The sequence below is a fragment of the Syngnathus scovelli genome, chromosome 6 (assembly GCF_024217435.2).
Source record: "Syngnathus scovelli strain Florida chromosome 6, RoL_Ssco_1.2, whole genome shotgun sequence".
NCBI classification, from domain to species: Eukaryota; Metazoa; Chordata; class Actinopteri; order Syngnathiformes; family Syngnathidae; genus Syngnathus; species Syngnathus scovelli.
The window spans coordinates 17620289-17647904 of record NC_090852.1 but is presented as its reverse complement, the minus strand read 5'-3'; the positions used below and the strand labels follow the sequence as shown (position 1 = coordinate 17647904).

Genomic DNA, 27616 nt, shown 5'->3' with positions numbered 1-27616 from the left:
TTTGTATCCTTCAAATGATGGAAATCAAAAGGACAGAACCTAATGAAGCTTCCCGCCCCTCGGCCATACACGGCGCCCTCTGCCAAAGTGCTTGTAGTTCAGATAGCGAACGACGAGGAGGCGACCGATGTTGTCAGCGTGTTGAGTTGTTGCAATGTAGTGGGAGAACCGAGGGAGACCCAAACAGGATTGAGGCCTCGAGTTCCGCCAGCTGCAGTCTGTCTTTGAGGAGGCGATGGAGAGCTCTTCATTGAGCTTGGCAAACGCCGGCTCATAAACTTTCCCCCGTCCCTCCCTTTGATTCTGCTTGGACATCTGCCTGGCTCTCTCATCAGGAATGCGCGGCAGCTGTTTGCTGCGAGTGTCTTCGCCGTGTGAACTCGGGCTTGTGCACGGGTCCCGGCTTAATGAATTGAACCAATTCAAACCGGGTCGCCCGGGACACTGGGCCTCGGTGCATAACTCTCCTCCGGGATAGGGGTGAAAGAAGGGGGGGATGACAAGCAAGCTCACAGAAAGAGGCTGGGAAATGTATATTATGGAGGTTAACCATTTGCCCTCGTACTGTAATTGGCTTAGATTGTCTAGCAACCGGATTTGCAGGGGCAGAACCCGCACCATGCTGCAGTGCAAAAGTTCAGTCGCAGCCGACATGATTGTGTGTGATGGGGGAGGGGTGGGGGGGGGGGTCTAACCAATGGGCGACAGTGATGGGAAGTATCTCAGCTTAATAGGTCGTAAATGTTGGCGTTTCCTTCTCATTTCTGCGGTTTAATTGAAAATGTACAATTAGCAATGGGAGCAAGGTAAAATAGTAGTTAGCATGCATAGCTCACACTTCTAGAGTTGAGGTTAGGGTTAGTTCTAATCGCTTGTTCTATTTCCAGCTTCTGTTGATGTGGAAGTATCGAATCCGCTATTTGGTCCAAACCAAAGCAAAGTCTAAACTTTCCTTTCTCAGACAACCGCCGGTCGTCATTCAAGAAGCGATCTGGCAAATATGGAAGCTGGGGGGGTGACAAGAATCTGCATGCTTATGCTGCTTGTTTGTTTGAACGAGGAGATTAAGGGAGGTGCGAGAACATCGAATTCAGCAAAGTAAATAGCACAGGCAGATTGGCGCCACCGCGACGCCGGCGGGGCCCGCTCGGAGAAGCCGTCGCTCCATTTGCCTTATTGGGCGAGCAGGCGTGCGGTAATACCTGATATTGCAAATCCCTCATAAAGTCCATGCGGTGAGATGCTGTTGACAGGCCAAATGCCAGCCGAAGATATGAATTAGGGACTAGAGCGAAACCTCGGCAATAATAATGATAGTAATAGCTCGGATTTATATAGCGGAAATTGATGGGAGGTGTGCAAAAGCCATTTTGCCTTCCAGGGGAGCTTGCTAGCAAGGAAGAGCAAGAACACCAAAAGTGAACTTAAAGAAAGAAAAACTAAATCGAAGAATCAGAGTTGTTTGTTGCTAGCTTGAATGTTCTCTCTAAATAATTCGACCGATGCTGCGTGAAGCTTACGATAGCGAATAATAAGACTCTCTTTGTGTAGCGTTAGCGAGAGCGCTTGATTCTCAACGTTCCCGCAATAAGGAGAATCCAAATCATTTTCTCTCCTCGAGTATTCCGACGGCGGGCCGAGCTCCGCGAGCCATGATGAGTTGTTTAAAACCTAATCAGCAACTAACAAGTCCCCGGTTATTTGTTTCTGCCTGGGTACTTGAGAGTTCCCAGATGTTGTGGAAGGCGGGGAGTCGATTGTTTATACAGCGGCGAATCCCTCGCAAACACACGCGCTCTATCAGCCTTCGTGGCTATCTATCAGGGGAGGCGCCAGTTACAGTTTCTGTGAAGTCAGGCAGGCGCAAAAGCCCTTCGGCGGCAAATTACAAGTCCCGCCCCACCTGCTGAAGCCAGCGTGCCGGCGGCGCGGCGTTCAGACGCTAACTCGCCTCCCGATCGATCGCTTGTTGTTGCAGCTGCGCTCTCGTTGATGGTTTGTTTAAGCGGCTCCGCATGCTTGTCGAGAGCGAGGCAGCTGAATACATAAAACGGCCTCAGCCAACCGCCGGGACAAAACGGGATCGTAAAAAAAGCAAATGGTTTCATCCCGTCTCGGAGGCTCATTAATCGGCGAGGTTGCTTCCTTATTTTTACGACGACGCTCGTGTAGCGTGGAGCGTCGCTACTCCGCTAGCTGAGCGGCTAATGTCAGGCCTCTTGACTATGACGCTTCCATCTGCTTCTCGCTGTCGGGTTTTATGAAAACATTGAGTTCATTTAAGACGTGTCTTTCACCCTCAAAAATCATAATTATAGCACGCTTTTCATATCGTTTTACCGTGACGACAATACGAACTCGTATCTAACGTGTGCTGGCCTTCAAGGTCGAGCCTCGGAGGTCAGTGACGTCCTCTCTTCCTTCCCTCGGGCCCCACTTCCTGCTGCACACATACAGGAAATTACTCATTTGCCGCGCCATGTCAAGACACTTGGACTGTAAGGGAGGTTATGTCTGACTTCAAAACCGTATTTGCGCTATGGACTGATTTTGATTTGGTTCATCCACTACAGCATCGGTGGCGGCGAACGAGATTGTAGATTCCGCTGATAGGAAGCGCTGCTCGGCCGCCTTGCTTATCGACCTGTCAGATTGTCTGTAAACAATTGATGATGTCCTGTTCCTCGAGATATTTACAGACACTCTCATTAGAGCTTTACCGCTCAACTCGTTTTGTCGTCGGTTCTTATGGGTTTTTTTTTCCTACGTCGGCCGTTTGGAAATAAAAGAGTTTATTTACGGTACGTTCTCGACAGTTCACTTTGCATTCAAATTACCCATCGAGTGTTTTTAAGTAAAACTACTTTGGACTAAGAGGGATGAGAAGCAGTTTTAAAAGCTACCACTCAAGAAGCATGCTCCACTAGGCCCGTCAGTGTTCCCAAAAGAGGTTTCGAGAGGATTTATTCCGTTGCTACTTGTGTCGATGCTATTTTCTACCGTAATCACGATGAGATATCGCACTCGTGATGTATGTTCTTCGCTAATGAATTCAGTGAAAACAGCATTTGATGACGTGGGAGAAGGGGCTAGGATTATCGTGACACTGACATCCTGCGTTTCAAGGTTGCGAACAATTGGAGAAAGAAGGAACGGCATTCCATCGTACTGATCTCGTATCGTAAAATAAGATAACCAAAAGAAGAAAACAGAGGGGTTAGGCTTAGTGTCCCGTCTGCCACAAATGAGGCACGAATTTGCGAGAAATTTAAATATAATATATTACACACAACAAACATAGTTTAGTTAAGTTTAGCGTAGCTTAGCTTAGCTTTGTTTTGTTTTGTTTTGTTTTGTGAGGGTCAATGGCCACATAAAATCATATGGCAGGCCGGATTTGGCCCCCAGGCCTTGGGTTTGGTTACCTGTGCCCTAACCCTAAAACAATTTTTTTTTTTAGAGTTTATCAGAGAAAATACGTGTACATACGGTGACTGTAAAATTGTTGGTTGGACTCTTGCAACATTCTGTAACATTCTGTTGTCAACCCTAGTTGACTTACATGGCCCTTTGGAAATAACAACAGGAGGGGAGGGGGGGGTGAACGTCCCCGAAAAGCCATCACGTGGGTATTTGTGTCGACTCCCAAGGGTACGCGCTCGCCCTAGAAATGGCCGAGGACTGAAAAATGTTGCCGGAGCCGCACGTCTGTTTATGCAGAGCGGCGGGGAAATATTAAGAAAATACTTTGGCCCCCTTTTCACTCCAAGATAGTTTGGCCCACGTCTCGCTGAGAGCGACCCAGAAACGACCCGCAACCCCGCAACCTTCCTCGCCACATCCAACTGAAACACGTCAAGAAAACAAGGCCAGGATTAATAATATCATAACCGTTTGCGAGCCATCAATCACCGAGTACGTTTATTTACTTTATACGAAGATAAAACAGAAAATAATCCACACTGAAAGGACCTGAAGCACTTTTTCTCAGTCCGGTTTTGTTAAGTTTAAAGTGAATTAGCCCGTCGTAAATCACATCTCGGACCATTTGAAAATGTCCGCCGACTTGAGTTAGTGCGGTTGTAATACAACACAGAGGGGGATATATCTTTGTACGACTTCAAAACCGCATTTCTGTCTGCTCAGGGACACACAGGAAGTTCTTTGGAGATAAACACAGCAGAACTTCCTCATGTCCTTTCAAAGCATTACAAATCACCCTTCGCCCGCTTTCCCTTCAAAGTGCTTACGCGACATTTCTTCATTGTTTGCTTCGTTTTCTATTCATATTCGTACTTCCATGCCGTATTTGGACTCTCCCAAATAAAGTCTTTTTTATTTATAAATGTGTTTCTGGGGATGTGTGCAAAAATATGTTGGGATTAAAAAAAAACTGCAGAATTCAGATATTCTTCTCGCATCACTGGGAACTCTTCAGCCAAGTCGGTAATTGCCGAAGACAATTCAATCATCTGTTGAGCTCTATCCGGGAACACCCTTGAGAAGGATTTTTTTTCACCAGATCTGTCACTGAATCGATTTCCTCCTCTTTACCTGAACCAACTGCACATTTCGCATCATGACAGGCTCCCTAATTACCTTTTGCTATTTATGGGCATGCTAACCATCTGTTACTGATTCCTTCATTATCTTCAACAGTACGATTAGAGTTCTGGGGAAAAGCCAAGTTGGGCAGATCATCACAATGTGTGTGTTGTACCGACATGTCTCATTTTGGGATGGTGAATCGGGCTACTTTGAGGATGCTAACAGTTCGACCATGGAATTTTGAAATGTCCTATGGTCTGATGAGACCAGGACAAGACGGGGTCACAGGACAGTATTCCATCATGGTTACAGCTTCAAGGGGACCATTGGCTTCCTACCAAAGCTGAAGGTAAAAGTGAGGAACTGGCTAAGCATATCTGCAGACCCAGGTCAACAAAAGTTCTCCGTGATGTGGAGATGTGAAGGATTCCAGTGGCTACTTGTCAAGCTCTGGTAAACATCATACACCACTGGGTTAAAGGAGTGCTGGGAAAATAATAGCACACAGATTATTCACATTCTGGACACAATTTTTAAAAAAAATTTAGGGCACAGTAAATTTAAACTCTTGTAAATTATGCAAGCTACTTTTGCCAATCGACAGTTGTTACAGGACACAAGCAACCTGTCTGGCTTTTTTTTTTTTTTCCCCTCTCCCTCTTTCTCTTTCCCAGAGAGGCCATTAGACATAATTCATCCGCCCACTCTGTTGTGTGTTGTTGTTGTTGTTGTCACCGTTTACGTTTGATGAAGTCCCCTGTTGCATTAGTGACCGGCGGCCGCATTGATTGGCCGGCCTCCTTGTTGAATTGACCGGGCCCGGGAGCCACAAGAGGCTTTTTGAAGGCTGCTGATCTCTGATATATATTTGTAGCACATTTGTTTTAATTAAGTTGTTCGCACAGCTTGGAAATTGGATAGGGGACCAAATGACTGGAGCCAACAGTAATAGGGCTAATTGTGGTTAAGGATCAATATTTAGAGTAGCTGGCTATGGATTTGGAGAGCAGTCAGAGCGCTGCTCAAATGACCCCGATGGCAGCTATCTGTCTGTTTGCTTTACTGTAGAAACTATTTTCTTAGTGAACACGTGTATTTTGCAATAAAACAGTGAAAGTCTTATGTCTTTTGAAAGCGGAATTTAGTGTATGATAATAGGAAATACACTTTTTTTTAAAATTTTTGTCCAAAACTAAAATTTTAAAATTCATTCCTTTTGTTAATTGTGCATAATACATATTTTAATAACTTGGCACAATTTAAAAAAAAAAAAACGCATTAATATTATTTTCATTTATTAACTTACTATATAGTTTTACAGTACAGTCAAAATAAAAATAGTCAAAAAAATAGGGATACCTGAAAAAAAACTACTCAAGTATTTGCACCTCATCACTTCTTCCCACTGCTGCAGCCCTTGCAAGGCGGATTTTTGAAGCTGCTGAAGTGAATGAAATAAAACACTCAAAAGGATTAGAACAATTTAGAAAGCTGGGCCCCTTTTTCTTTTTCTCTTTGTGCCTCTCACACGCTGTGGCTATTTCTCTATACCCAGCATGGGCTCCACTTTGTGGCTTTTAATAACCTACCCCTCCGAGCGTCCACCCCCCTGAGACACATTTCCCCCCTCCCGCCCTCGCCGCCCAACTTTATTTGCACCGCTCTGTTTCTACCTACCGGCAGCTGCAAACAGGGAGCCCAGCAGCGCAGTCAGGCAGCGGCGGCAAATTTCTTCCAGTTGCTCAACAACATGCTAATACACCCCCTGCCCAACCCAGCCCCCCCCCCGCCCAGTTCTCAGCTCAAGCATTATATTGCAGTTTCATTGACTGGGAGGGTGTTGTGTTGCCGAGGAATCAATAGCTGAGGGGATCCCAGCCTGACCATTAGCTTGTCAGTCAGACCTGTGCGCTTGAAAGGAGTTGCAAGGCGGCGGGCGGCGTAAATACCAAAGGCCACCGGCATGGGAAAGTCGGAATAGCGTGGGCCGCCGATCACGCGCCGCCACCTGTTGTACGGGGCAACATGTGCTGGCTGTATTAACCTTTCGGCTACTGTGCTTTAGCCGCCCAGCGCTACCGCCGCTCGGCCTTATGAAGACTTGAACCCCAAATGATACGTTCAAATTATTTATTTTTTTTATATGCGTAAATGTAACGGTTTTTTTTGTGTTTTTTTTTTTGCTTGTGGAAGAATGCCAGGTGCTTTACTTTGCAGCATGTTTGATTGGTAAATAGCTGAAATACAGCCTGGTAGTGTTGGTGCGGTATGGAGGGATTTTATTCAACCCTTGGGAAATTCTGCTAGTTATTTCGCTTTTTCTTTCTTCCTTCCTTTTCTTTTTTTTTAACATCACAAATATAATAAAAAGGAATGTATCTAATTATTAGAACTACTGCTACTCCATAATTGTTGTTATTGTTATTATTTATTATTATTATTATTAATACTATTATCATCATCATTATTATTATTATTTATATTATTATTATTATTATTTATATTATTATTATTATTATTTATATTATTATTATTATGCTCCCCAAAAGAAATTTGTTCTTGTTGTAAACTATTTTTCTTTTAAAACATTTCACATCAAGAAAAACTGCGTATTTTTGACCTTTCTGCTTGTTTTGGATGTTCTGCATCAATGGTAAGCTACAGAACACGCTATTAGCATGATGACCTTTCCTTACCGCTAACCATTCATTCATTTGAAACCTAACCACCATGATGAGCGTAGCATTATAGCCTGCCTGGGCTCTTACATGCTTGCCACATGTGTAAGACTTCCCAGGACCAGCCCGTGGAAAGTCAATTACTCTCAAGTTTTATCGCTTTATAATATGAGACGTGAAAAGTCGCTCCCACCTGTATTTCTCATTCAGCAATAACATTTGCGTTGCGGCGCCGAGATACGGTAGTAACTCTTTCATCTGCGAGCGCTTTTATTGACCATCTCGTGTTGTTTTTAGAGCTCAGCGAAGGGATCCCCAACGCCTTCGAAATCCGTTTTTGTTTTGAAAGTAGCAGTAGATTCGGTCGGCGATTATAGGAGACCACAATTTCGTGTAAATGCTTTGTTATGATACTTGAGTAGATGTTTCGGGTATTTTTATTTGAGTATTGATTTTTGGGATGACGTCCTCAGCAAAAGTCAACCTAAGTTCCTAGCAGGCGTAGAACTGTCAAACCAGGGTCACAAAGGGCCCAAGGAGGAGTCAAGGACAGTCGTGGACAGTTTTTCTGGAGCAAGGACGGGAGGAGGGAAGGGTCACCGCGGAGGGATTGAGGACCCATTAGCGGTGTTACACTTACTTCCACTTGCTTAGCCGCCGACTTCAACACCAATTTACTGCTCGGCGACGATCCTGACAGTTGAAATCCTACTGACGCAGATTTTACCAACCACGGTTACGTAAATATCTCTTGCAAGTTGAATGAGTCACGTTCCCGAGATCATAAGTCCTTCCCTTTAGTCTCATCCGGCCTTCAAAACCAAACCACATTTTGTTACAAGTTTTTTATGACGCAAAATACAAACTTAGACTTTTCGTTTTGAAATTAGACAATTTTCATTGGCTGTTAAAACTTAATGTTGTAGCTGGAAAATAGTCATATTAATAAAAATTTCAAAAATACCATATATTCAAGGACTGTTAAACAAATCAAAATAATATGCAAGAATATATTTTTTTACATTTTCTCACAGGTATGTTTGTCATGCATATTATTTCAAATCCATCCTCAAAGTATTCGTGCTACTCGCGTTGTAATATTCAGCAGCACAGGAACCAGTGTAAGCTCAACTCTGCCACCTAGCGGTCCTTGGTGATACTACAACTTAAAGCACATTCTACACCTGCACATTCAGAGATTTTTTTCTATTGTTTTCCAAAATTTTCCATATTTAGAATTTCTTTCTTTCTAATTCTTACTCATGGAGACATTTCAGGGTAATATTCTATGGCGTGAAATCTTCTCAAGCTCCGTTGAGTACGTATAACGATGTCCACGATGTCTTCCCTTACACTCCGGGACGTATTTTGTACGTTCCGTCATACTGGCGTACGTGTCGTGTGTGAGACCAAAAAAAGAATAAAGAGAGCGCGAGTCTTTGTGTGGAATTTGGCGAGCTCAACAGAGTCCCTCAAGGGTCCTTGAGCAAAGGGATCTGGGAGAATGTTGGAGGTGCCAAGAAGAAAGACCCCTCAAGAGTGAAAACACACTAGCGTTAAGTTATTAGCTCCACTTTGAGACGTGTATGTGAAACAAGCTCTCACAAGAGGCGCTGAGAATCCCTTAACTCGCATTACTCCACCCCCTGGCTTTGTGTCTTTTTCACAAGGCGACCAGGAGGGTTCTTCTCTCCATGTGGATAGGTCCTCGGGCCCAATTATCTGGTTACAATGCTCAATTAGCCCTAATCCCTCTTTTGGGTTGATAATGGAGGGGCTTTACGTTTTACTTAAGGACTACCAAGCTCCTTATGGAAGGTAGATGTCAGCCAAGATATAAAAAATGATGTTTATAGATTTGTGTCGGAGCAGTTTGGATGAGGAAATCATATTACGACGTTCCCAGATAAAATGTTGAGTCAGTGAGTCAGTCAGTGAGTCAGTGAGTCAGTCAGTGAGTCACTGAGTCAAAGTTACATGAGAACGTAAAAATGAATTTTGACCTGCACTCTTTTGTCTTCTAAGAACTCATCGCTGGTTGCGTAGCGTCACTTTTAACTGGCCCAACAAGCAATGTAATTTTCTGTCTTGGGATTCTCAATTAAAAGAAGCATTAACCTTGTTTACAGAACACAAGTGCGGGTCTGTGACTGTATTGACATTAAACAGTAGGAGGCTGCTTTGTTGGCCACTTGCCTTCACTGTGAGTCGCGCTCTTGTGCCGGCGGAGTCATCTCCAGGCCTCCATCTGGGGTTAGCGCTCGCTTCACTTGGGCTAGCAGCTTAACAAAGTCGTCTTGAAATACATTTGGGAGAAAAAAGGAGGCTTGGAGGGAAAATGTCTGCCTGAGCTTTACGATGTGGTAATTAAAGGCACTGAATAAGGTGACTGCAAAGTAAGACCTGACATAAAAAATAATAATAAAAAAAAAAAGTAGAAACCTGGCACCCGCAACGTCCTTGTGCTACCACCACTTTTTTTTTTTAAATTCATGTGCCAAAAAGTGCACATGATAAAAAGCTCCTTGCAAGGTAAAATAAAACAGTCCTTTGCTTTTATGAGTGACTCTCGTGAGGTATTTGGCAGTTAAGTGTTCCAAAAAGTCTGATTCTGATCAGACCGTCGAGATGATTCTACTCAGTTCTGACATGTAGTGGAAAAAAAAAATCTTTATTTCACCATTTAAAACCAAATATTCTAACTCGTTCGGTACCCCTGCTCAATCATGCTGAATGGTGGATAGTGCAGGTGTCCCTAATGAAAAGACCGTGGAGAGTAGGTCATATCCGACGTGTCTTGACTTCATCCCGCTGATGCCGCTAAGCTCCGTCACAGGTTGCTGCCAATCAAGGCGCTCCCGACCGTCTGCTCCGCTGGGCCGAGTGGCACTCGGTTAACCTCGAATCAAGGCCCGTAATTTGCGGTTGATGGCACACTTTAAGACCCGACTGATCCCCGCGCCTCGGGCGGCTCGGCGCGGGACTTGATTAGAGGCCGTTACATGTGGGAACGACCGCGCTAACCGCAACCCCGGGGCCAAACATGAGTCGCATGCTCGTCATGTGTCTTATGTGGAGATGCCTTCTTGTAGCTGCGGATTCCGAGTTCCCCTTGAAGGTATTACAACTCAAAGTCTAGCGCGGCTGGTGACAGCCGAGCTCACATGCGCTAATGCTATTGTGTGATTCGAGAAAAAAAATCTTGTTAGTATCCCTCTCATTATTTTTTTAATGACACAAACCAAATACAACCTAGATTAATATCTGGACACAATTATCCAAACTAAAGCTGCAGAGAACTTTGCATTATGAGGATTCAGCTGCCCCCCCAGCTAACCCTAACCCTAACCCCCCCCCCCCCCCCCTACTTGTATATTTCACGCTACACATTGAAAGAGACCAAAAGAAAGGCGAGTAAGACCCCGCCACACCTTTGGACGCCTGTGCTCTTGAGGAATTCCACCAGGAACAAAAGTGGAACATTTGGACCCCCCTCCTCCCATCCTTCTGGAGTGGCCACACATACATATAGTGAACAACTATTTGTGCAGTGGACTTGCCGATGGATTCATTAGCGGCCCCTTCATCGCCCCCCTTTCCCGGCTCCCGAGCCCCTCTGTCTTTTTTGTCTTCCTCCCTCACTTCAACGCCTTGCTCTCACTTTCACTTTCTTTCTTTCTCCCTTTCTCGCCCTCTGTCGTCTTTTCTCTCCCCTTCACCCCCCTACCCTCTCCTCGGCCCGCCTCGGAGAGCTTTTTAAGGCCGGCCAGTGTTTGTAATTAGCTCCCAGTGTTGGAATGGAACATGTGGAGGTGGGTGTTAATGGGCTGGCCAGGCCCTTACTCTCACAGCGGGCTGAGAGCAGAAACAGAAACCAGTCTTTGTTCTGTGCATTACGAGTATGCAGGAGGAGGTGGAGATGGAGGTGGAGGGGGGACCTCTTGGAAATATTAACGGGCATATTTGAAGCAAGGTTTATAACGACTGTCACCTTCTGGTTAGCTTAGCAGTGTGCGATGGACAACTCAATGCGAATCTATTTCTTTCTCCTGTTGCGTAAGATATTGATTTAGAGAGTTTTTGTGGGTCTCGTCATGCTAGACATGACGACCAAAATTTCATGTTGCTAAGTCATACGGGCTTTGAGTTTTTGTGGGTCTCGTCATGCTAGACACGACCACCAAATTGCTAAGTGAAACGGGCTTCAAGAGTTTTTGTGGGTCTCGTCATGCTAGACATGACCACCAAATTGCTAAGTGAAACGGGCTTCAAGAGTTTTTGTGGGTCTCGTCACGCAAGACATGACCACCAAATTTCATGTTGGTAACAGGCGAGGTCATTTTTTTTTGGGTGGCAGGTTTGTAGTTTGGGCTAGTCGTCAAAAGGTGAATTTTAGCTTATTTGATGGATGATTTTACAGAATTGAGAATCAAGCCAACTAAATTGCAATAAAGGGACAAGAGTGGTGCTCTACTCCCACTTTCAGAGGATAAAAATTGCTGCTTTGAACGTTCACATTTTCAGGTCAGAGTTCAGTGGCACTGGGAAAGCAGTGGGCGTTCTGTTCCGAGGCTTATTCAAGATCTTCTCCCCCCCCCCCTCTTTTTTTTTTTTTTTTTCTGGCATCTTCACATGGAGGCTGTGTGGCTGCTGGGGCTCATCCATTATTGTGTCAAAGTTCTTGTCCTGCATCGGCCTGCGAGTGGAGTGAAGCAGCTTGTTTTCATTTGAGTGGTGTAGGGAGTGTGGGTTGGGGGCTTATTGGAGATGGGGGGGGGTTCAAGGTCCCCGCCCCTCCAGATGTGCCTTGATCAAGGGAAGTTGACTATGCGCTTTGTGTTGCTGAAGACACTAATGTGATTATGTCACATATTTTCAGCTGATTCCCATTTCTGTGTGTCGTGGTGTGGGGTCCGTGTTTCAATGAAGCCTATCGGGATGGGAGTTGGAGGGAATGTTTCTCTCGGCAAGGTCTGAATCCCGGCCAACATGCTTGTGTGTGTGTGTGTGTGTGTGTTTGCTCGGGTTTTGTCCTCACTCTTATATTTAGCATAATCTCTTCAAGTCACAATGATTCACCTACAATATGTTTTGTTGCTTTGACTACAAACTGTGTATTTATAATAATAATAATAATAATAATAATAATAATTTATACCACCTGTTATGTTATGAGAGATGAATTTGCCTCTTCAAGATTTACCATTCCTGGTGAAGAGATACAGATTTTAATTTTCCCCAACGCACCCTACCCAAAACTCATTCAGTAGTGCCACAAATACTGGCAATAATAATAATAATAATAATAATGAAGATGATGATAATAATAATAATAATAAAGATAATAATGAAAATAATAATAATAATAAAATGCCCCGATATCAGGTTCAGCCATTGATATGGAATTAAACGGACATGAAAAAAAAAAAAAAACAGTAAGTCTAACCACTTTGGTTTGGAGCAGACATTTTGCATGCATTCCAACATCTCCACACCCAAGCAGACCCTCTGCAACCTTCATTATTATATTTATGGACTTGTATTGGCTCATCCCGGCACTGTGCAGGTGTACCAAATGTCCAGACATGAATATGCAAATTGTCCTGAACAAGCTGCTGTAACTGCTCCTTGCCCCCACCCCCCCACCCCCCCGTCCAAAAGTGGAAATTCAGCTCTTCATTCGCAGTGGTGAAAACACTGAAAGGTTTTCTCCCCCTCCACCCTGCTCCCCACACTACGGCTCATTAGGCCAGCAGAAAGAAACGGGACCACCTCAGCACCCCTCGCTGCCAAGTCCGGACGGCTTTTAGCGAACCTGCAGGCATTGTTGGCCCCTGTCCCCGCTCCTTGTAAAGTGCCCCCTAATGCGAGTGCGTGCGGCTAAAGAGGGATACCTACTGGCGACGGGAGACACATTAAATCTGGCAACCTGTCCTCAAACGTGTCATTGCCGGGGAGGATAACGGGCGCCGCGTCACAACCCGCCGTGAGATTAGATGCCATCTGGGAAGACAGCTCTGTCATCTGCGAATCCAAATGGTGAACTCCACTTTTATTTAAGCTGCCAGTCTGTGTAAAAACAGGATTACGCCTCCTGCTCGCCGACTGCGCCTAGATTCCGTCCCTCCGGTGACTGCCAAACGATTGCCGCGACAGGCCGCTGTCTTCCACGACTCGCGAGACGCTTTTTTTTTGTCGCTGTCGAAGCTTAGCCTCTCGGATTTGCGGCGGATCAGGTTGCGAGGCTCCGTATCTGCCGCTAGAATGCGTAAACTTGTATGTGCAGAAGTAAAAGGTGTGACGTGACGCCGCTACAACTTCCTTGACCCGTGTTGTCATTCCGGCAAAACACCAAATGGGGTCTTTATATTCTGGAATCTCGAGTGTCATTCCGTCAAACTACGCTACAGTTGACAGCCACGCTCATCCAAGCTTCGTAATCATCCCCCTCAGTAAAAGATGAGCCGCTTTGGAGCCATCACTTTGCTTTCTGTCAACAAGTGTAATTGTTGAGTATAGGTTTCAATCAAGGGCGGCGGGCGGGGGAGGGGTCGGGGTGGACGGGGTCGAATGCCTGTTTACGTGCACTCACGGCTCGGTTTGAATCGCCGCAAACCGGATAATCCCGCTGTCAACAGTTTGTTAAACGCAAGAGCCACTTTCTGGGTTCATCACTGTTTGGAGCAGATTAGCGGAGGCCAGTCGATCTCATATGGCCTGGTCAGAGGCCATCATTGAAGGGCTTAAGGGATTAATGTTGTCTTGCGCTCTCACTCCGTCGCTCTCCCGATATTCAATCAAACTCCGGCACATGCGGGACAATTTGTCCAAACATGTCGCCGGCGTCATCGCGGCGCTTTTGACGCGTCTATTTGCTGAAATCTCGACGACATCGCGCCAGATGGTTTGCCGAAGGATTTGCTGTTTAGGCCGCGAACGTTTGACAAGCGTCGCGGCGGTGCGCCGCTATCCGTAGCCACCGAGTCAGGATGTCGCCGTGTCCGCTAGCTTGAGAAGGAGGAAGGGTCATAGGCTAAATCCCCGCTTAAAGAACTCTTTTCTATCAACAGACAGGCCATTTCAGTATGTGCCGCAGCAGATGTAATTTCCCCATCTGCTTTATGGCTATTTCTGATCCAGGAGGTTCTTGTCAGCAAACTCTTCAGGACAGATATCATCAGTAATATAAGGACGAGAGAAAACGGGGGGGGGTGGCAATACTTAAGGCCTTAAAAGGCCATTCTCTTCTCCGCTCAGTCATGCGGACGGCTTAAGGAGTCAGAGCGCACGGGTCACAAGTAAACGTTTCACAAACACTATCAAACGGGACAGATTTAAGTGGCTTACGACGGCTTCCTCACATAAGGATGTTGTGCGGTGTGAGTAAAAAAAAAATAAAAAAAGTTCATAGGATGAAATCGGTTGTTTGTTTCCGCCTCCATCGTTGGAATAAGCATTCATTTGGCTGCATAGGAGATGAAGAAGTGAGGGGGGGGATATAAGCTCGAGGGTGGGACGGATGGTGACCTATATTTCTGATCCAGCTGTTGGGTCAACATTGTCATCCAATTACACACGTGCTTAAGGTTGAGCTGGCTGCATTGCTTTTAATTCTCATTGGCTTTCCATAAATAGTGATTTATTTATTTATTTTAATTCAATTATTATTTTTTTTTCCCCGCACGGCTTAGTCAGTCTGCGAAATGGCGCGATGTGCAAACGTTGCTGGAAAAGGCTGTAAAAGAAACCAAATGGTGAAACGATGCTGAGTCAGGCTGTTGTTTGTGGGTTGATCGCATGAAATTTTCACACAACAGCTTTCATATTTGCGGTCGTATGAAATGTATTCATACTCGGCTCGCGGAACAGAAATTCGACGTCTTGAAGTACTGACATCTAGGAAATGTTTTTTATGAAGAAGAAAAATTTTGAGATTTTATTTGTTGGCACCTGTCTGTCAGTGACTGACTCGAAATTTTCCCCAAATGAACGGCGCAGGTTCACATTTGGCCACGTTAGGACCCGTTAATTTGTCGCGGCGGATCTGTTTAACATCGCAAATAAACGGCACTTTCTTACATTTGCATTGGCTCGGCTCCAAGTGGCCATCTGTCATCTGGAGTACACCAAAACTAGTTGCGCATAAGAGTGGAATAACCGTCCCACCCTCCACTCACCGCCATTGGAGACTTACTGTACTTACTTGTCATAGCAGTTCTTATTAAATTTAAAAATTTAAATTTACAACTCCCAACATAGCATTTTTTAATATACTAACAGTGGAAGTTGTTTTTGGTTTTTATTATATATATATGATATATTTATTATATTTCCAGTCACTTTGTCTTGTCAAGTCAACTAATGATATATTTGTTATATCATGTATATATACATAAATAAATTAAAAAATGAAATAAAATAAAATAAAAAATATATATTATATCATATATACATAAATAATTTTTTAAAAATAAATAAATATATACATATATTTATTTTTAGAAAACATGAAAAAGTCATCATTTTCCACATAAGTGCAAACTTTGATAATTGAAAAATTATCCTCCACAGTCTCCATTTTGCTGCAGCAGTCCGTCCGTCTTCTCTCGGGTAAAGTGGAACAACCGCCATGTGCTGTCAATACAAAATTGTGGTCAAAAAAGCAACCGCAGCCCGATTCTAAATGACGGGGAGCAAAATGCTCATTACAAACCACTTTTTTAGGGAAACACTCGCTCTCTATTGAAACAAAACAGCCCTGTAAAAGTGAAATGACTCGCTTTCTGCCTCGTTATAGGCGAGCAAAACGTTTGGCATCCAAACAGAGTTATGAACATGCTCTGGAGAGGAATACAAAAACAGCATGAACTGCAGTCTGGCCAGGAATGGCGTACTTATTATAATATGAAACATTAACTCGGCTCCACCGCATCGTCGCAACACATGTTTGGCGCTGGTGCCGCCGCCCAAATTTGTGATGAAATAATTGAAGTATTTTTAACGTATGTTGGTACATCTGAATTTTGTTATTCCTCCTTCCCGCCTTTTAGTATAAGACTAACCCCGCTATTAATAACCCCTGATTTAACCCTAATCCGGCCTCAACCGTTTAACCCCAAACTAGAAAATCTCGCTTAATATAAACACAATTTTTCTGTCTCTCGGCCATATCTTCTCTCCTTTCCCTGCAAATGTTGCACGATTGTGTTCTTCTGCACTCCCACAGCAAAGATGGAGCGTCCAAGCACACTTGAAAGAATCCAGCTGTTTCCCCTTGGCCGCTTTTTAACTCCCTCTTTGCCCGCCCGGCGTTGTGTGTGCGGGTGGGTGTCGCTGAAGACAATGAATTGTTTTCTCGGAGTCACTCAATGCGCGGGACTCATATCCAGCTGTGTTTCCTCAAGCTTGTTACACTTCACTTGTTAAACAAGGCCATTAGTTAGTCAACACTTCTCTGGGCTGGCTGGCAAGGAATTAGTGATGACAGTCTCTCCTTCATGCAGCCTCCCACACACATACACACGCACGCGCCTCCCACCACCACTTTTCTCTCGTCTCCGTTCATGGGAAAGTCCCTGAGCTGCAAAAAGTTACGAGCGAGTGAGCATGATTATGTAGGAAGGCAAACACAAATTGACATTTTAAGTGTTATAAGCACGGCTACAATTGCTCCCCAAACCAAGTCCGTAAATGCTCTTTTTAGTGTGAATACATTGTAAAGTCTACAAAAGCGGTTCGTGTAAAACAAAACAATTTCAATTTAGTGGCCGTTTACATGGCATGGTTTTCAACCGGCAACACGGCGCATTTCGTAATTCCTGCCATTTGTTTGCACGATAGCGCCGGTTTGGAGGAGGGAATGGTTGTTTGAAAGAGTTCAATGTTGTTTGTTTGTAGTCTGTCGCGGTTCAAGTGTTGTGTTGTGGCTTTTCGTTTGCGTTTTCAGTTTCCTGTGGTACAACTTAAGTCAAGTTGGTTTAGTGTATTTCGAGTCTATGCTAGGCTTCCTGTGGTACAATTTAAATCAAGTTGGTTTAGTGTATTTCGAGTCTATGCTAGGCTAATGCTAGCTTTGCTGTCAAGTTATAATTACAGTACAGTGAACCCGCCAAAGTTCATGGATTGTAAACAACACCCCCAATGTTTATAATTGCCAAGATTAGAACAGCCTAAAAATGTCGAAGAGATTATTTGAATTTTTTTTACTACACTTGGCCGAAACCCTGCCATGTTTTATTCCATCGTTTCACAACCTGTAAAAACACTTTAAAAAACGTAATTTTCTCCTATTAGCCATTTTATTCACTTTTATTGTTTAAATGTTGACTCATTAGCTTTTTGCAAACAACCCCGTCATTGTTTACGTCCGAACGCCGAAAACGTACGAAGACTTTTAAGATGTGTCGTAAGTGTTTGGTGTGTTCCGTGTAACCGCATAACTACTAAAAGCAATTAGCATTTTATGACTTTCATGACTCTCCGGTGTCAGCTTTTCCATTTTCACACATCTGGAGGTAGAACTTTACAAAATATCTCCTGCTTTTCCTCAATTACTGCCGTGTGACATCCATCCTTCCTTTCAAGGTAGCGACCTGTCACATGGACATGAACATCAGCTGTGGAATGCAATGATGTCCTTCCTCGTGTGACATTGAGGCAACCCAGGACCACCATAGATCAAACATGACCTGCCTTTTAAATAAGCTACGCGTGGGCGACCCCCCACACCCCGTCCTATCACGAGAGGAATGCTTGTTATCAAAATTACCTCCAATTTTCCTGCAGTCGATGATGTTGTTTAAGTACAACATGTGATAAAAGCTGCGTCGGGAGTTGTCGACACTCGGTAACTGTCAACGGGCTTCATTACCGAGCTGTAAAAAGAAGCTTTCTTTATCACGCGATTGCCACGCAAAGTCCTTGGGAGGAAGCATATGCTCTCTTTCAGCCACGCTCGGTGCGTGTCGTTTTATTTCAAGTCTCCGGAGGTCCGTGCCAGTGTTTCTCCTTGGAGTTTCATTTGAGGAATGCAAATGTGCCTTGGGCGCAGACACTCTGTGATTTATCTGCTCATTTATCTTTGCACACATCTGCCCGTGCCCTTGTGCGTCTGCCTGTTGCTGGTTCTTGCCTTCTTTCAGACAGCGCTTCTCCCAAAGGACTTCGGACCCCCGACAACACCCGAGCCCTCAACGCCCCTCTGTTTTTTTGCATATGTTATGTCAAGAATATGAAGTGGTTTTTAAAAGGGAGTAGTGTAATCCCCGGCTTGTCACAGATCGGAACCGAGTAGTGTAAAAGTAGCCTAAAGTCCCAAAATACTCTATTGGTGACGGTTGGTGCTGCCAGATTTGCTATTTCACCCAATTTGTGTCACCTTTGACCCTAGAAATCCAATTTGGGTCCAAAACGTACCAACTTGGCTCCATTTGACAACTTTCTGGGCATTTTTTTGTCCAAAACGATACGAGTTGTTAGTGATAATAACCAAAATATTAGTGAACATTTTGGTATATTAAGTTATGGGACATGGCGTTGTCAAGATCATCATCAGTTTCTTCGAGTCTGCCATAAAACTCCCTTTGAACATTTGCGTCGTATTTAAAAATAGAATATGCAGTGCTGTCAGAGGCTATTTTTGAACAACACTTTTTTAAATTTATTCTTAACTTCCATAAAAGTGGGTGTCGACAAAAACGCAGATGGCACGTTGACAATGCCGGTTTACACAAAACACGCCGCAAAGGCCACATCGAAGCTTTATGTGTTTACACGTGTCACTAGCGTGAAGTAAACGCACTCATTCCAGACGTCCTCTGTCCCGCGTCCTCCACCTTTGCGCCCCCCTCGTCCTCTCCAGACGTGGCCCACATTGTGGATCCCACGCAGGCTGGTCTTTCCGGGCCCGGCGCCGGAAGCCCGCTGCGTGTGAGGTCAGCTGTTATTTATCACCGCCGCGCCGTCGTAATTGACTCTCCTTGTCTTTTTGGAGGACACGGGCAGATATAAGTGTGTCAGGACACCTCGGCGCTGTATATCAGCCTCCTCACCCAGGGAGGGGAGGAAAGGGAGGGGAGGGTGCTGAGTTATCATTGCGGACCATAGCCGTGCTGCACACTAAATGAGACACGGTCCAGTGAAAGTTACACTTATTTTTGCCTGAAATGACTAAAATAGTTAGTCATTATTAGCTGTTGCTAATTTATTTCATTAGATAATTTTATTATTATATGATGTACTCATTTTTTTAAATTTGTATTTAATTTAATTAATTTTTATTTTATTTATTTTTTTAGTTTACAGTATATCAGTTGATAATTTTATTATTATTATGATGTACTCATTTTTTTAAATTTGTATTTAATTTAATTTTTTTTAATTATTTATTTTTATTTACAGTATATCATTGAAAAAATCATAGATGACCTCTTAATAAATGAATTTAATGTTTTTAAATTAATTTTTATTTTTATTGACAGTATATCAATTGAAAAAAAAAATCATAGATGACCTCATCTTGCCTAAAAGTTGTCATTTGTGGTTCCGTGCTGTTTTTTTAGGGGGCAGGTCATCTGGAAGCAAACACTTATTAATGGTTACCTGCTTGACAATCAGATAACAAGTTGCGCTAATGATTAAGCCAAGGTTGAGTACAGGTTAGAGGCCAGGCCATGTGTGCACAAACGTGTTTGCATGAAAAGTGCTGCTGCATGGAAGGCTCCGAAACAGAATTGTTGCTCATCTTTTAACCTGTGACGGATTTTTCACAATCATACTCAATCATTGCTATGTACATGTAAAGGAAAAAAAAAAAAAACTCTTCCTAATGGCTCCTGATAGAGTCCAAAACGCAGGTAAAGAGCAAGTTGTCGACTGAGTGGCAGGTCGTGGAAAAAAAAAAAACGACACACCGAAGCTGATTTGAGTTCACAAGGTCATTTCCAGCTCGAGGGATTAAATAAACTAAACAAAAACCACACAAGCAGCAATTTATCAGATTTTGTGTGCGCAGTCATGTTTTTACATTTAGCCTCAGTGAAATTAGCCTGTTTTGAGGGAGTTCCAATAATGCAGCTCTGCTTATCTTTTTGGCTTTGAGCGTCAGTTGAGTATGAAAATATCCAACCTTATATTATGTAAATTAGCTCCACTGTTACATCCCAATCTTGCTCTTGTGTGTTCAGGTGAAAATGCTAAAATTGCTTAAACGGTTACAATTCTTTCAAACAGATTGTTCTCTTTGTTTATTTTTAATTCAATAATATTCTTTTTGTAGTTTATAGGCAACCTTTTTAAATTGTTTACATTTGAATTCTGATTCAATGAGTAATAATGAGTGTGTTCCAGTCATGGTCAAACATGTTCACATCAATTGTAATCAATATTAATAAAATCAGGCATAAAAGAAAAAAAAAGAAAAAAACTTGCACATTGTAAAAGGGAGGGGAAGTCACAAAAAGGGAGGTCATCTGGTTTCCATTAAGAAGATAAACTGGTTCACTCTGAGCCTTTTTACTGGCTGCTTTTGTTACCGGGGGGGGGACGACCATGGGCGCTCGCTCCATCATCATCCAGTTGACACAACATTAAAGGCCCTCAAACAGCCGCACGGGGCTTCCTTAATCAAAAACTAATTGAAACAGATATTGAGGAGCACTTACACTCAGCTGGTAGCACGGCGCCGAGGGTGGAGACGCCGTTAAACACACTCGACATGGCATGACAAGCTGGAGCGTGTGTGAAATACAACAGCTGAAAAGTTGCAGATATGGAGATACTATAAAGCAAAGGAGTGCCTGTCAAGTTGGATTATTTAAACACAAAACAATGGATCGGCACAGATCCTTAAAGTGGATACGGCGCGGAGAGTCTAAAAATTAGAAGCGTATCAGATTTTTTTTAGAATCGCTCAAGTCCAATCAATGGCTTGTTCTTCTCTAAAGCGGAGTACAAACTTAATCAGAATATATGTAGGCAGAAGCTCCGCCTCTGAATCTTTAATCATCCAATCGCAAAAGATTGACATGGTAAGCCTGAAAGTCCAAAATTTAATTTTGGTAGAAGAGAAATTCTTTGATGATAGCCTCAAAGTCTAAAGTTAAATAAAGTTAAATAATATTTTTGATGGAAGAGAAATTATTTTCAAGTTACAACCAAGCTCATGGAACCAATTATGTTCATTACTTGAGATTCCACTGTACGTAAAATCCATCCATCCATCCATCCATCCATCCATCCATCCATCCATCCATCCATCCATCCATCCATCCATCCATCCATCCATCCATCCATCCATCCATCCATCCATCCATCCATCCATCCATCCATCCATCCATCCATCCATCCATCCATCCATCCATCCATCCATCCATCCATCCATCCATCATCTCAATTTTTTCTCAAGTCACACCCTGGGACCATACTTTCTGAGAACCACCCTTGGTATCATACACTTGTACTCAACACTTACATAATCCCAATCCTCGTCTCAATCAAACTGTTCATAGTTTATTAACAGAAGCTCTGTTCAACTGCCCCGCCCTAATTCGTTTTTTCTCACAATTTCTCTCCCACGGCAAAGTGTGTCGTCTTTGCCAGAAAGACGATCTCCATTATACGCCTGTAGCATGTAATTGTGTTTAAAATGCATGCACCCTGCACCTTGCATCAGCGCCCCAGCCGTACACCCGTGGATAACAAATGGGCCTTTTCTGTGGGAATTGAGCCTAAACGATGGTTTCACTTAGAGAGCAAAGTGATTGTCCGTCTTCATAAGGGCGCTCTCCATCAAAGAGCAATGAATCCCATCCCCACGTGTCTTTGATTAAACACAGCCCCCCCCTTCCCCATTATTAAGGCCTCACATCAAGCCTTGCACCTGTAACTTGTAATGGAGACGCCCCTCGCATCTGGTGGAAGGAATCGGCGGGCGATTCCCGGCTGAGAGCGACACACCTTTCGCTCGATTCTAATCAACTCAGGCAGAGGTCACAAAGTTCACCCGCCGAGAAACATCAGTGGTGCTTTGAACCTTAGCCTAATGATTGCACCATCGTACGTTCAAGCGGTGCTCCTTGAACATTATGAAACCAAACAGCCCCCCAAAAACGTCCACCAAATAAGTCGCTTATCAAAGACTTGCTAGCTAGCGTTCAATCACCGAGCATCTCTTTCAAGACGTCTCGGTCCGCTCGTTTGCTGTTCAGAACGATCCGGTTCACACTTGAGTGAACGCACTCAAAAAAAAAAAAGTTACCAAAGAATATGTTCAATGGATGCCGAGGACGATTCAAAGGATGAATTCTTCCTCTCACAGTGGCGACTGGTTTCTTTTCCATTGTCCGTACATGGGCTAATGTCATTATCTTGTCTGTGAACTCCGAAGGCCTATTCTGCTCTTATAGGATTTGCCGCCACCTCCGCTGATCTCATTGGTCTGGCACAGTGACAAAAGCCAAGACGGGATAAACAAGCACATTTTGTAAAGTGGTATCGATGTACCAGCAGCAACTTGACACTCGAGACCGCTCTGACAAGAAGAAAAGACTCGAAGCTCACAGTGAAATAACTTTGTCTTCTGGGTCTGGCGGAGCCTTTTTCTAAATGTTCCAAGTGTGATTTTCTTAGGAAAGTGGCATTAATAGTTGTCAGTCGTGGCAATCGTTACCTTGAACCCTTTGTGACAAAATGGCCGCCCGCCAAGAGGGATTTGTTTGCTTGATTTATATTTGATTGAGATTATTCGGAATGTTTGTGCAAAAGAATAAAACCCTGATGGCGATTTAAGTTTTCGATGCAACAAACTTTATAAGTACAAAAAATAAATTTTTACGCCACTTTGAATTGGAGTTTATAATCAAAGGTCTGTTTTCATCCTTTCATTATAAGACCCGCATAACATTACATTCTCTCATGGCCACATTTATTTATGTCAAAGAGAAGATTTGAACATTGATTTTTTTTTCCTCCATCTACAAGGCACTCCAGTTTGACTGTGACTACTTAATTGACGGCCGTCTGTATTGTATCTAAGGAAGGTCGCGAAAGCTTTCCTAATCCTATCCCGGAAAATCCTTGGACGACCTCTTCTTGTGTTTGTCGTAATTTTTATTTCCCTCTACTTGCTTCATTGTCCTCATCTCTGCCATTATGCCCAACACACTGGAGGCATCCTTGGGTATGAATGTCAGCGGCCTCACATTAGAGCTGGCCCGATTGTTCTGTACATAACGCCGGTAGTGTAATAGAGCGTTTGATTTCAGATAAGCAGACAAATAGCTCCCAGACCGGATGGGGTTCTTTTTGTCCCGAGACTTGAATGTAAGACCACGTACGCATGTCAGCGGCGGGCTTGAGGAGATCAAAATGACGCCGGTGTGGATTACAAAGTTCCTTGTTACAATTTGTCATCTTATGTGACAGTTGGAATTTATCTCCTTCGGCTTCTCATTGTGTGGTGTGAAGTCGGTTTGGACGCTTTCTATTCGGATTTTAAAGACGACGTATTATGGAAAGATAGCGTTAATCGCCCTGTCCACTGTCAAATTTAATAACCGAATAAATATTCAGATGCTTCAGTCTAAGAATGACAAATAGTGACAAGAATCTTAACCCATCGCTCTTCAACACTTTGTGTTTTGATTGCAAGCGTCATCGTCATTTAGTCTAAAAGCAGTCATGTGACGCCGCCGACTATTCAAGGACCTCTTTGTCCATTCATCAGCACCCCTGATTGTGCCCAAGTCATGGTTAGCTGCAGGCCGGGCCCAGATAGAGATCAGCGGATGATTGGACGCACACATTCTTAACATGACTGACCTGTGACATCTCCGAGGCTGGCCGGCAGCCCGTCATTAGGTGAACAATGGCGCGCTTTCTTTAACTCTTATCTTTCCGCGATGACATTGAGAGTTTCTGCATTAACTCGTCGTCGTTAGAGGCATCGCGCTGATGTTGCATCACCGAGTGATCGCCGAGTGTGTCGGCGGTTCTTTGGCAACGCGATGACAGAATGACGCCGCTCGGGGTTTGCTCTGTGACCCGTTGCCTCCCCCAAGCACAGCATCTGGAAGTAGCATTAGCATATTTTGCATTAGCATATCTTGCATATTCTTGCATCATTATATGCTAGCTGTTTAGCTCGACTGTAGGCTAGCTGACTCAACGGCTGATTGATGACTTGTAGCATCTTTGCCCAAACTTTTTCCTGGAATTCCAAATAGCTGTCGCTAAAATCTATGTTTTGTCTTTTAGCTAGCGCTAATGGGATGTTATTTCTTAATACGCTGAGTCAGACATTATGACCTCGCTCGGATTTCATACAAACGCCGCCGGATGTTTGCCCCACGAGGTCCGCGCGTTGGCGTTGGCGTCCATTCCCAATCAAACGCAAAGTGAATGAGAGTGCTTATGTGTTAATATGTCATTTCCAGCGATCAGCTTTTTCTCTCTTGTTTACAGCCGTGCCACCACAATTACAAGCCAGAGAGAAAGGGGGGGGGGTGCAGGAATAAAGTGTCTGTGAAAGATTGATAGCTTTGGTCTTTAGTTCAATTGTAAATTAGAATAGCAAGTCCCCGTGGGATACAAGAGCTCTATTTATGATTAAGAAAAAGCTTCCATTATGGAGTGCCGCTTGGAAAAGTTTGCTCCCTCTTCACAAACAGGCAATTAGCTTGATGGAATGGGCTCGACTTTTTTTTTTTTTTTTTTTTCCTTCCCCCGACCCACTTACGTGAACCCATATTATGACCATCAGCCCGATAGTTTATGGTATTATTTTCATGCTGTTTGAATAAACTTTTTTTCCCAGCACTAAATCACAGACTGTGTAGTGAGCAGAGTGGGAATCAGAATTGCAGATTGTATGTTTCGGCTCTTTCCGCGCATGTTCGATAGGATTTAGATCAGGGCTCGTTATTATTTTTGTTGGGGGGCAAATTCTGGAATGAACTTCTTGTGTTGGAATTTTTGAGGAAAAAAAATAAGATAAATTAATGCAAGACAAAAATGCTGAGTGGACTAGATTTTTCCGCAGCAGCAAATTGTCATTGATGTTGTCAATGTTGTCTCTTCCATGACAAAATGTCAAGAATCCATTTTGAAACCAATGATGTCATTCAACGTGGCACTAATAGCTGGCAAACACGTTGGAGAGCTCTCGAGTTGCGACATGTCATTCGATTTCTTCCTAGCACGTCTCGCTAACGCTGCCGGTGTCCAGTTGTAAAGAGAAATTGTGTTTATTTGTCATTTCCACGTACTGCCTCCAGCCCGTGCTATATATACAGTAAGCGCTCGGTCATCTATGCATGGACACACACGTTACTCTCCGAAGAATATCTTTCACGAGAAGTTCGTGCACCACCTCAAAGGCCAAATAAATGAGATTAGCATAGATGTCTTAACTTTTTATTTTTGAATTTCTCTTTAGATGCAAGTATGCATTTCATAAGCTATTACTGGACAATTATTCTCTTTTTGTTTGATAAAAAAATAGACGCTAAACATGGTGAGCAGTCACATCTGGAAATAAAAAGGTTTTTGGGGGCGGGGTTAAAGAAACTGATCACACCTGTGTACACCTTAGTTAGCTAAATCCTGAATATAAGTCATTCTTGTCAATGAAATTACATTTTTTTCTTACTTTTTTCAGCATTTCTTTGAATGGATTAAAATCATTTTCATTTCCCAAAATTTTCTAAAATTAATCTGTTTATTTGATAGAAGTTAAATAATCATCAATAAATCAATCAACCAAATTTAAGAAGGAAAAATCACGAATATATTGTTGGGAAAATTGGAAAATCACAAATTAGTTGAAACATCCTTATTCGATTTTCAGTTCATTTATTATTATTCATAATATTGCATTATAAAGTTTTCATCAGTGTGATCTCATTTCTGATTGGCAAAGAGTAATCACATGGCTCAACGGCCCTATAACTCTTCATATTTGCTTCCCCAAAATATTATTCAAACAACGTAAAACGATGTTATCATTACCTTAAGTGTTCATTAAAATACAAAATACCTTTATTTATAATTCAGATGTTTCTGTTTTAGTTTTTCCATTGACTCTGGTGTGTAAGGCAAGACGGTGTCAAGCGAGTCGCTGTGGTGGCCACTTGACCTGTTGACGCCATGCTTTTTAAGTCTTCGTCTTACGAGTGAAAGTGATACTCGCTGACCTTTCAGGTTGCCGCAAGCTTGTTGTCTTGTGATTGTGTCTTACGGCTCGGGGTCTGTAGGAACCGTGGAATTTCCTTCCAGAGAAAAAAATGTCTTGGCTGTTTCCACAAACCCCGCCCGCCATTTTCAGAATATCTTTAAAATCGTCACTTTTTAATTTGGATTTGATCCTATTTGTAGCCTTCAACATAACGTTAGCCAAGGTGGCTACGTAGATAGCATGGCTCATTCATGTTGCCAAACACAAACTCTTACAGATTTGATGTTGTCTGATTTGGAATGTTCAATCTATTTAGGTTTTTGTTGGAAAACTTAGGAAACGTTTGTTTCCCAGACGTTCACGTAGAAAATCACAACTGCTCATATCTCCAAAATCATCACCTGACAACCCTAAAATGGCCGCTTTGAACCAAAATGGCAGACTTTGTGTCTCTTCAGGCATGACTTCTTGAGACTTGTGGGACTTCTTCTCAAAGACTCACCTACCACAACCAGACATTTATCACATATATCTCTCCACGTGCACGTCGGTAGATAATCACAACGTAGTCACAATAGCAAAACAATTTCCAAGCTCCCTTACGCCGCCAGTGCCCGCAGCTCTTTTTTCCGTCATGTGGAGAAAAAAAAAAAAAAAAAAAAACTCCTTTTGATACTTTGCATCACAAGCCCGCCGAGTGTTCTCAGCTCTATCACACCACATTGTGCGGCCGCCCTCGCTTTCATGCTTTGGCCTCGGGGCGCCTCGTCCTCTGCCTGCTGCTGCTGCCGCTGCTGCTGTTGTGAACATTACACTCGTTTATAATGTCATCATCCAGTCAGACGCTCGCCTTTCTGCGCCGCTATTCCACCGCCACCGTTTACTGCCTGCTCGTTCATGCGGACATTTTTTGTTATTTCATCATCTCGTGTTTAGGGCCGTGTTATAATCGTTTGTTATTCTTCCTAAGAATTACTCGAGGGCTGTGAATGCCTGAGGAGTCACCAATTTTTGCAAGCGTGGTTTCAGGTGAATTAGAACTCACTCAGTAGCGCCCCCTGGAAAGCTGAAAAGAATAAGCTACCGACATCAGTTTAAGCAGTGGAGACAAAATTTGGTGGAAATCTCGAACGGCATGGAACTCACAAAAAGGGTTTAAGGACTCGCACACAAAATTGAGCAAGAAATCGGCCATTTTGGTTTGAAGCGGCCATTTTGG

At 43.4% G+C, this 27616-nt stretch overlaps 1 protein-coding gene across 3 annotated transcripts in view; it reads left to right on the top strand.

Moving 5' to 3' along the window:
* Window positions 1–27616, top strand: part of alkbh3 (alkB homolog 3, alpha-ketoglutarate dependent dioxygenase) — a 132294-nt gene that overhangs the window by 101401 nt on the left and 3277 nt on the right. The window lies entirely within an intron of this gene.